The sequence below is a fragment of the Condylura cristata genome, unplaced genomic scaffold (genome assembly GCF_000260355.1).
Source record: "Condylura cristata isolate star-nosed mole 26May11 unplaced genomic scaffold, ConCri1.0 scaffold00042, whole genome shotgun sequence".
Classification (NCBI taxonomy): Eukaryota; Metazoa; Chordata; class Mammalia; order Eulipotyphla; family Talpidae; genus Condylura; species Condylura cristata.
In genome coordinates, this window is record NW_004567143.1 from 309,271 (window position 1) to 319,383 (window position 10,113).

The following is a 10,113-nucleotide window of genomic DNA, read 5'->3' on the forward strand; positions in this document are numbered from 1 at the left end:
TACAAAATAAATCTCGTAAGGTCAGTAGCAGAGACTGAGGTGTCAGCTCTGGGGCTCACCGGCAGAGTCCCTGAGCATCCACTAGCTGCAAAACCTCTCTCACTCTTGGCCCTCCCCACACACACATCCCTTTGTATTTCGGACAGCTTGGGACTCGCTGCCTAGGAAGGAATTATTTGTGCCTTCACAGTTTTCCTGAGTGGCATTTCTTTATAGACTACGTAAGGGTGATATTCTGACAAATTAGATTCGAGGTTTCAAGCTAATTCCAAAAGAACAGAGAATATGCCTTTCTTCCCAAACAACATGTGCTTGCACTATGCACACCCAGGTGGCCACAGAGAAAAGCAGAGTCAAGAACTCAGGAACATGAGTGAGCCGGTGACGCCCGCGCTCCCGCTCTGTGCTGATTACCAAGACCGCTGCGCGTCTCTTCTCAGGAGCGGAAAGGGGCAGCAAGGTAAAGGCTTCGGACCGGACAGCCACACTGTCCCCGGAGGTGCCTCCTGCCCCGCCTCCACTAGGTGTGGCTTCCCAGTCAGCCCTCTCCCCCCTCCTCCCTCCCTCTCCCCTTCTTTTTTCTTCCTGCAAAAACCATGTAAGCTTCCAGAACATCCTGTCTTTGAATGGGTTGGCTCTAGGAAGCCTTCTTGGAAATAGGTGAGGGATTGGGGTTTTCCTGCACTGAGGTCCTAGGGACCCACTCTGCAAACTCCACATGTCTGTGCTGACCCCGGGGTGGGTGAGAGTTACCGCGTGAAGGCCGCTTTCCCACAAAGTCACGCTGAACAGGCCCTGGCCTGTGGGGCAGCGAAGGGGAGCAGCTTTCCACAGGACTCCAGTCTGACAGCCCCGACAGGCAGGGGGCGCCCGGCTCTGAGATGATGAGCAGGCAAACAGCCAGGTGCCTCAGGGCTTGGGGTTCGGGGTGGGTGGGGCTGCTAGATTCCAGTCCCTGCTTTTCTCGAGCTTACTTGGCAGGAGTTCTCTTTCTTCTCCCAGGGACCCTTTGTGTTGAACTTCCAGGGCAGAAACAGCTACTGAATAAAGGAAAAGAAACTCTGAAGTTCGTTTCCAACAATGAGGTTTAAGCCAGGGGGGAGGGGGCAGAAAATCTGAAGCAATCCTGGTGGAAGAGATGTTTGGAGGAGCAGGGGCTTGACGCAGATTCCTGTTCCCCCTTCTCTGTTTTAACCTGCTGCGCCACCGGGGAGGGCCCAGGCGGCTCTGGTTAGCTGCAGTTCCTCTAGGTCAGGCTCTGCTTGCTTGGCGCTCACTGGAGTCTCTGGCGCCTGAAGGTGCTGAGCAGTGGGGACCTGAAACTGCTTTTTCTTTTCACATGAAGCCGTCAAGCAGTTTCATATTAGGCCTCAATAACTCCTTAGTGTAAGGAGTTCCCACTCATCATAAACTACCTGTTTCTGTTCTAATAAAACATTAAAATAAATTAAAAATCTTAAGATTTCATTATCGTAAATTTTCTCAGAAACTGAGTTTCAATATTTTCCAAATCCCTTTTCGGGTTTCCCTTAAGAATGCTGTCCTCCCTTGAGTCCCTGAATTTTTTCTCACCCTCAGTATGTTGGCAAAGAGGCTCTCTGGAGAAGACAATAATAATAATGAATGAATGAAAGGAAAGAAGAACGAAACACTTGGGTAGAATTTTTTGAGTTCTACTGGGTGATCACCCCACCAGGATGGAATTCAAACCATCAACCTGATGTCACTTAGAGGGGCCTGGGGGGAGACACGCCACTTCCTCAGCCTTCCAGGCAAAATCACAGAAATGGTTGAACATACTGATTCAAGAACACACAATCTAGAGTTCAACACAGTATTGCTAACTCCTCTGAGCCCCAATTCCCTCATCTTTAAAACAGGGGCAGTAAGTACCTGTCTCAGAGGCCATTATTATTATGTGTGAAATTCACAGAAGCCTCCTTGTATGTTGTAAGCACCAGGAAGTGCTTCCAGGTAGGGCTGAAGGCCACATGGTGTTGTGTGGGTTCACAGCCACTGGAGGGCACCTCCCCTCTTCGGTGGCAAACTTTTCTGCAGAGGTAGGTGCCATTCCCGGCAGTGAACTGGTGACCACCACACTTCCTCTCTGTCTTTGGGTCTAAGCTCCAAATATTCTCTTGAAATTGCTTTAGGAGCTCAGTTATTGGTTTTTATGTTATTGGTTCTTATTGCACCCACCTCTAAAACCATGCAGTCCTAATATCATTCAAGAGCCAAGAGCCGCCAATCTCAGTAATTAGAAGAATTAAAAGCTAAGCCACAGCTGTCCCTGTCATGAAGGGGTGAACTCCCTGGTCTCTGCTCTCTTCATCTCTCTCCTCTGGCTCAAAAAGACAAGGCGAATTCAAGTGGGAGCTCTTTTAGCAGATCATTTCATGAAAGATCATAGTCAGTTCATTAAGAGTTCAGTTCTATCTTTTTGTTGAGCTACCATATATTTAAGGTACTGTGCCTGGGCTAAGGAGAGCATGGTAAACAAAGACCACAGAGCAGCAAAGACATTACTGAGCCACACATCTACTAGGTCTTTTCAAGAAAAATATGATTATTTTTTGATGAACCCTGAAATACACAGAATAAAGGTCCCTGAACAGCTAGTCTACCTGTGTAATTAAGGCATGTGGTTACCAAGTGGGTAACCAATAGAAGAAGAAAATGAGCAGAGAAATGGACTCTTTTATCCGTGGAACTTAGGAAATGGTAAAAGTGAGCCATATATGATGAGTTGTTTTTCTTCATCTATTCGCTGGTACTGGGAGCGGGACTCATCACTGCGAAAGATAAAGTCGGAGCCCTTCCTCTTACATCATTCCGGGAAAATGAAACAGGTAAAAGACTTAAGTCTGGAAGGGAAACTTACCAGTTGACAGAAGAAAATACAGAATAACTGTGAACAAAAGGTGGAGGGTGGCTCATTCAATAAGCCTCTTCATGCAAAAGCTCTCAGGTGGAATAGGATTCCCACTCGCTGAGAGACAGGCCAGAGAGAAGACACTGAAGACCTCAGCGACAGGGTCGCTAGCCAGACTGTATGCAAAAGGCTGGTGTGCATGCACACTCACACCCGCATCACACACACCACACATACCACACGCATCACCACACACCGCAGCAAACCCAGGAAACGCACATGCCCCACAGAAAGAAGAGGTGCTAATCCTTACTAGTAGCCACAAACATGCAGACAAACAATGTGAGATGCCATTCACCGTCTTCAGCGCAGCCCACCACCACGGCAAGGGCGAGGGAAAGGGCAGCCGCAGCGCTGCTGGCAGGAGTGGGAGCTGGACTGTCCGTCTGTCAGTACCTGGTGAATCAGCAGCTCACCTGTACGGGCCAAGAGACCCTGCGGCACAGGCTCACAAAGGGACAGAGCCAGGGGTGGTGGAGCAGCATGGACTGTGGAGATGGCAAGCGGAAGGCACCTCAGCCAGGGAGGCTCAGCAGGGTGGGCACCCGTGTGTCAGAGCAGTCAGCTGTCAGACACAGACCCAGAGCTGCAAACAGTGCCACGGAGAGGAGTCCAGAGGGGTCCAGGAGGCGGGTCTGTGCCCAGCACCACCCAGCCGCTGGATACCCCTCGCTCCGAACAGCACCAGGCCCCGAGGAGGGACTTTGGGGCCAGCACAAGGCACAGTCGTCTGCGGGAGACGCAGCACCAGCAGTCACAGGCAGGGCTTCGGGGCAGGCCCTGGCTGGGCTGCTCATCACAAGCTCTCCTGCCTTGGGCAAGTCTCCAGCCCTCTCGGTTAACCACTTTCTTCACCTGAAAAATGGAGCTAACACAGGAATAGGCCTTCAGAGCTACAGGGACTGGCTGAGTTAGTCCAAGTACTAACAGGGCTGGAAGTGCTCACTGAAGGCTCTTTGTCTTGGCCACAATCATGTGGGCAGGAGGTCAAGAAAAGAAGAGAGACTCCTGAAGGCAGATTCCCTGGTTTGCAGGGATTCCTGTCAGAAGGGAGAGCAAGAGACTGTGCCTTGCTCCCCTTGAAAAAAGGGGGAAGGGGCCCTCCCTGGTGGTGCAGCGGGTTAAAGCACAGCACTAAGAAGCTAAAGCCGCTTCCGCATGAGTTCGATCCCCGCCTGCCCCGGAGGTGACCACATGGCGCGGCAGACCTCTCCTGACCCGCCCGCTGCTCCCCTCAGCCCCTCAGCAGTGTGCTTTGTCAATCTGCCTGTCCTGCTCCCTGCTCTGTCTCTGGTGAATCCTCTCACCCTCCGCATCTCTGGCCTGTACCCTAGTTCTGTATGAATAAATAAATAAATCTTAAGAAAAAATGGGGAAGAGGAAAATGAAATTAATAAACAAGGAGGGGGTATTTGTAGGTGTGAAGTAGTGAGCTGTGGAGGGAAGGAACGGAAGGTTCATGGTGCTCTCTGCACCTGAGCTCTGCAGGCCAGGGTGTCCGCCCCATAGGGAGGGGTGCTGAAGGCTCCTTGAGGGCCAGGACAAGAGATGTTGGGTAAGGGGGGCCTAGCCTGCAGGCTCTCAGGGGGCTTCTGAGGAGCAGGAGTCTTGGTTGAGGGTTAACTAAAACCCAAGTTAGGACCGGCCACCCGTGTGCCTCTCACAAACCGGCCGGGCTTTTGACAAAAAGTTCCCAAAGTAAGACACTCAGCAAACGCCCAGCAAACGCCCAGGCCCCCAAAAAGAAGCTGCGGGACACCAGCCGAGCACCCCTCACCAGCATCTTATGATAAGGCACTCTCAAGGAGGTCCGTCTTTCATAACCCCCAGAACTTCACACTGTCAATTGAGTTAACTTAAGGACCTGAAAATGGGGATCCTCGCTGCTTTGTTTAGAGCACATGGGGGAGCCCTGTCTGCTTCTTTGGAAGTCAGCAAAGTAGGAGTGGAGAGGCGGGTGAGAGCAAATCTTGGCAGCAGAGGAGTAAAGACTGAGCTGGCCTTGACCTCGGGAGGGAGGAGAAACCCCTGAGAAGCAGAGGGTCTTGGGAGCCACAGACCCCAGTGCCTGAGGGGTGTGGGAGACGCTCACAGCTGCTGCTGGAAAGAGAAGCCCAGCAGGGGCTGAATCAGCAGCCACAATGTTATTTTGCCCTAAGAAGGTTCTGTTCCAAGAAAGAGGACTGGGTTATTGGTGAGTTTACAAGCTCCTGTTGCAAAATACTCTGCAGAGAGCATTCTGTTCATGTTTCTCCTGAAGAAATGTTAAGGGGAAGGATGTCCTAAAGGAACTCTGCAGTCTTGTGGACCCCAACCCCTACTCCGGAGCTTGGAAACTACAACTCCCAGCAGCACCAGGGAGAGAACTGGGAGGACCCAAGGGCAGAGCTAAGCAGCATTCTGGGACTTTGGGAGATTACTAGGGTGCCATTTCCTATGGTGCTCTCTCGCTGAGGAAAGGGCTCTTGGACTCGAGTGACTTGGGGCTATTAGTTAGTTATTACCAGAGCTCTAAGTCAACGGAGCTGGTAAGATATTCCAGTTACTTTATATCCCGCTCTTTTTCCCTGGGTTGTTTCCTTTTCCTTTCCCCTTTTGTAAATAAACCCATTATTGACCCTTTTGTGTGCACCTGCAGGACAACTGAACTTTAAATGCAGGTGAGGCCCCACAGACAGGCGGCGCAGTTCACACTGGGGTGCCCTGTAACACTGTTCTACAGCTTGAACTTTGTTTCTGCTGATATGCTTTCAAAGAGCTCCCAAGGGCCTCCCTAGTGGCTCAGGGGGTTAAAGCACAGCACTATGAAGTTATCCACAACCACCACAGCATCCGTTCGATCCACAGTCAGGGAGGTGACCCACATGGCGCAGCAGACCTCTCCTGTCTCTCCCACTGTTCCTCTCAGCAATGTGTTTCAGTAGATTCTCCTGTTCTGTTCCCCACTCTGTCTCTGCTGAGTCCTCTCAAGCCCTGCACCTCTGCTCTGTACCCCAAGTCTGTATGCATAAATAAAATAATTTTTTTTTTTTAAAAAAAAGAGCCCCAGGATGGGAAAAGCATCAGCACTGTTATATCAGGGTACTGTGAGCCCTGCAGATTCCCCTATGGACAGGACCCCCAGGCTGAGACACTGCCAGCAGCCAGTCAAAGGCTGAAGGAACACTTCCACATGCTGGCTAAGGAGGCCCTCACCCTCTCTGGGGGCTATTCTGAAGGCCCTCGAAGTTGCAATTCCTTGTGAGGGTGAGTGAGACTGACTTCTCCCTGCCACGTCCCTTCTGGGCCTTTCCATTCCACAGGTATCTCCTCCCATCAGTCTCAGACAAGACTGCTCTGCCTCCAGCAGTCTGTCCCCATCCGTGACAGTGGGAGGCAATGGCTCTGGAACAGGAAGACCTCTGACGTATAAAGAATCTGCAAACTAACCTCTAGTGACAGAGAGCAGATGGGAGGTTGTTTAGGGGTGCAAGGCTAGGAGAACTGGGAAGTATGAGGGACACCAAAGACCATCCCCTGGTGGACAGATATGTTTACTGTCTTGACTGTGGGTTCAGAGGGGCATGCACAATGCAAAAATCGAAAAAGTGAACTCTTCAAACATGTGCAATATGTCGTATGCCAGTTACACCTCGGCACACCTGTTGTATAAAAAGGAGGGGAAAAGCTTTCAGGAGTGTAGAATCAAGCAAGTGTGCAAAATCCCTAATACGGCTATTTGCACTGCTTCCATCTTCTTTTTTTTTTTGTTCCATGCACGCACGTTTTATAAGGTAGAATGACAGTCCCTACTCACTGCTCTCAGCTGGGCTGTTGTCACCCGCTGAACTTGTTATTAATCATAGCTGAAGTGCCTCAGTTTACTGAGGTTTAGTTCCTTTAATATAACACAGCACATCCAAGATCAGGGCTGTAATAGTGTCAACATTGCGGCTCGCATCTTGGTCTGGTTTCTGAAGTGCGAAGCGAATGCACAGAATTCCATGTGACTCTTGATAAATCCTTTGGAAAATGTCAGGCGCTGAGAACCAGTGATAGGAACACTCAGCGGTATCTTGGCAAATATTAGATCTTATAACTGTGTCACACATGCTGCTACATGGCCTTCGCAACTGACATTTTCCTTCAGTCAAAGTAAACTAAACAAATGGTAATAAACCATAATCTCCTTGCAATCTCCCCACCCCCTTCTGCCAATATAAGTTCCCAGAGGCAACTTTCTTCTCTTCTTCATCTTTTCCTCCTCCTTTCTCCCTCTAGCCTTCCTCCCTGTCTATCTTTCTGGGCGGATAATAGCTCACATACATTATACCCCTTGTTTTGCTTATTAACATACAGACTATCATCTAATAATACAGAAGGTGCTTCCAATTTCTTCCTAGAGTTGAAAACAAATAGTGGTGTACAGCCTCCATGAACACCCACACGCCCGAACGCACACACGATTCACAGGCAAAAGGAAGCTAGCTCCTTTATTGTTCCAATTCCCTCCTTATATACCCCACAGACCCCGCCTCCATACTTTTTCACACACACCCCCCTTCTTTGTACACGGTCTGAGCATTTAGTCCTGCCAGCAAAAACATACTCCCTTTTGGGTGCAAGAGACCCTTGTTCCTTAAAAGCCCACAATGTTTCTTTCTAGTCCTTCAGTAACCTCGACTCCACAGCTCTCCACATCTGCAATTATAAACAATGTTTTAATACCCCCATGGCACATCACACTGCAAAGAAGCAAGCAGGTTTAGTGCACACGCTTAAACTCGGGGTTTCTAGGTCAAAGAGCATTTGCATTTGTAAACCAGAAAGGTATTGCTAAACCGCCCTCCTCAAAGGTTATACCAGCTTACACTCCCACCAGTTACACAAGACAAGGACTTCCCAAAAAATCCCTGCCAACCCCCGAGTCATCAAGCGGTTTGATTTTTGCCAATGTGGTCAATGGAAATATACTATAGTGTTATTTTAACTAAGAATTTTCATAAATATGTACAAGCAGGTATTTTATGTTTGAGAGCAATCTACGTGTCCATTTCTGTGAGTGTTCTATTCCTATTACTTGCCTATTTTCCCACTGGCTGTATGTTCTTGTATCTTATGGATTGTTAGCTCCTTCTGTATTTGGATAATTAGACTTTGACTGTGAAATTAGCCCAATGTTTTACTTTTTCAGTTATTTTTTGAGGTATGAATTTTTCCAAATGATTTCTTTAATGTTATGTAATTGTATGTATCACTTTTTCTTTCAATGTTTCTGCATTCAATATTATATTTAGCAAGGTTATTGCTACTTCCAGATCAAAGAAAAAAATTTCCATAAATTCTTTATATAATTTACTTGTTCCTTTAGCATTTAAATATTTGGAGAAATTCCTTGCGGTAGGGATCCAACATATTTTGTGTAAACCTTCCTTGTTTCCCCAATACCATTCATTAAAGCTCCTTATACTGAAAAGGCAACTTACTTAAAGCATTACACATTACATGATAAATTGATTTTATGATGTTTTGAGTGTAGATAGTATCACTGACTCACCTATGAAAGATAAGAATTTGGTTTCCATATACCACCACTGTCTCCCTAATCCAATCTTTGATAATTACACCATGCTTAGTTCCTCTCTACTGGTAATTTTATTTCTTTAAATGATTGACTTTTACCACTATTTCTTGCTCCAAAATCTCAAATCAGTACCTAGACACTCCTGTCAGCAACATGAAGATAATTGTGTGTTGAAGAGTAATGAACACATGTGTGTGTTTCTTGTTCCTACTCTACATTATCTCCAAGAGGGGATATAACATCCATTAACAACAGTGTGCAGGGGAGGATGTAGATGCAGATCAATGCTTTACCATTTATGATTCTCAAAATAAAACCCATGAGTCCACACTGATATAAATGATTGAATAAAGAAATAAGACAAGGCTTTTGGAACCACTAGAACATACAATCATAATTGCTATAGGCAAGATCCACTGAATGATAGGTGACGGTGTGAGGAAGAAAAGGATATTTGTATCACCTCAAATATGTCCCCTTAAATATGTCTGAATCACCCTGGTGGTTTTAACTCATGTCCACAAATTCTTCCATGTTCTCCCCTCCAAGAGGGAGATTTAACCTACCCCATCCCATCCCCAGGACAAAGAACAGAGCATGCACATTGGGAGGGGCGGGGGGAAGGGGCGGCGGTATAGGTTTTCTATATCACAGGTGACAAGTCATATCACTATGTGTGGTGGCCTGAGTTAGATGCCAAGGAACTAACCCACATGGCAGAGCAGCCCTCTCCTGACTGCCCACTGCACACCTCAGTAGACCTGCCTGTTCTGCTTCCCACTCTGTTTCTGGTGAATCCTCTCACCCCTGCACCCGGCCCTCTGGCCTACACCCTAGTTCTTGCATGCATAAATAAAATAAATCTTTAAAAAAGAAAAAGGGTATTAGTGGAAAATCTAATGAATTCCAAATGAAGTCCACAATTCAATGAATAGAAACGTTCCATGGTAGTTTCCTAGTTTAGATCACTGTCCCACAGCCATGCACACTGTCCACAGGAGCCCCCAGAAGCCCACACTATCAATCTCCTGTACATTAAAGTTGTTTCCAAACAGAAAGGTTAAAAATAAGTGACGATCTATGTTTAAAATAAAATCTTATGTTACTGGATGAATTTTACTTGGATACTTTAAAATTAACACTAATAGGGGAAATAAAGTTTGATATTTGTTTCCAAGGTCATGTAATCACTTCAGCTTGCAAGTGACAATAAATAACATGCTTTCCCATTCCATTGTGTGTGTTCTATTCTACCTGAAGGTTGACATCGTGTCTTTGTTTTCTGATGCCAAGGGGTTGTGTTCATCATGAGGAAAGATGAAAAATGGAAGGTTTAGTGTCATGTGTTTTCCAAATAATAAATTAGCAATATTTAAAAGATAGTTTTAATAAGATTAAGTGGTACTTTCGAAAAATTCTTTTTCTTTGTGGTAAATTATCATCCCAACATAATAGACCATAACCCCACACACAAACAGGGTAGACCATTCCTAATTATGCCTACAAATACTGCCGCAGGGAGGCTTCTCTCGCCCCTGGCAACATAGGTATTGTCAAATATCTCCCAGGCATTGTTCCATGTTCTGAGAAACTATAAAAATGTATGCTTTGGCAACTT

The 10,113-nt window shown here is 47.0% G+C and overlaps 1 protein-coding gene across 1 annotated transcript in view; it reads left to right on the forward strand.

The window, feature by feature from the left end:
- GSTK1 (glutathione S-transferase kappa 1) overlaps positions 1-10,113 on the forward strand; it is a 16,471-nt gene that overhangs the window by 1,689 nt on the left and 4,669 nt on the right. The window lies entirely within an intron of this gene.